The following is a 755-nucleotide window of genomic DNA, read 5'->3' on the forward strand; positions in this document are numbered from 1 at the left end:
TCCCAACTTGTAAAAGCTTTGTGACCTCTTCACAACGTCAAGGATGACTGGATTGAGTCTCCTTTGTGGTTGTCTCACTGGTTTAGCTCCATCTTCTAAGAGTATCCTATGCATGCACATAGATGGGCTAATACTAGGAATATCAGCTAAGGTCCAACCAATTGCCTTCTTATGCTTCTTCAGCACTTGCACCAACTTCTCACCTTGATCAGCATCAAGGGAGGTCGAAACAATAACATGAAGCTTCTCATCATCCTCTAAGTAAGCGTACTTGAGGTTTTCAGGCAAAGGTTTAAGCTACAATACAAGTGCCTGCAAAACAGATGGAACCAAAGTAACAGACATAGATTCTGAAGCTTGCACCTGGACAAGTAAATCAAATTGCTGTATGATGTCTGTAGCAATTGGGTTAGTGCAATCTGATTCTACAACATTTGGATCAACAGAAATATGCAGAAACTCATCAATACAAGAATTACACATTTTAGAATCAGTGCATGCATGACAAGTGTATGACTCTAACAATGACATAGAATCAAAATCATTAAGAAAATCACAGATATGCTCATTAGTTAACTCATCAAGTAAATCAATATGAAACACAGAATGATCCTCAGATGGATGCTTCATAGCATCAAAAATATTAAACCGGACCACAATATCACCAAACTCCATAGATAATGTTCCAACATGGACATCTATCTTAGTTCGGGCTGTTCTAAAAAATGGCCTCCCCAAAATGATGGAAACTGTGT

At 38.4% G+C, this 755-nt stretch overlaps 1 pseudogene; it reads right to left on the minus strand.

Moving 5' to 3' along the window:
- The window catches only part of LOC109347013, a 4596-nt pseudogene continuing 4138 nt past the window's right edge, over window positions 298-755 (minus strand).

This window comes from Lupinus angustifolius, chromosome LG05, assembly GCF_001865875.1.
Source record: "Lupinus angustifolius cultivar Tanjil chromosome LG05, LupAngTanjil_v1.0, whole genome shotgun sequence".
NCBI classification, from domain to species: Eukaryota; Viridiplantae; Streptophyta; class Magnoliopsida; order Fabales; family Fabaceae; genus Lupinus; species Lupinus angustifolius.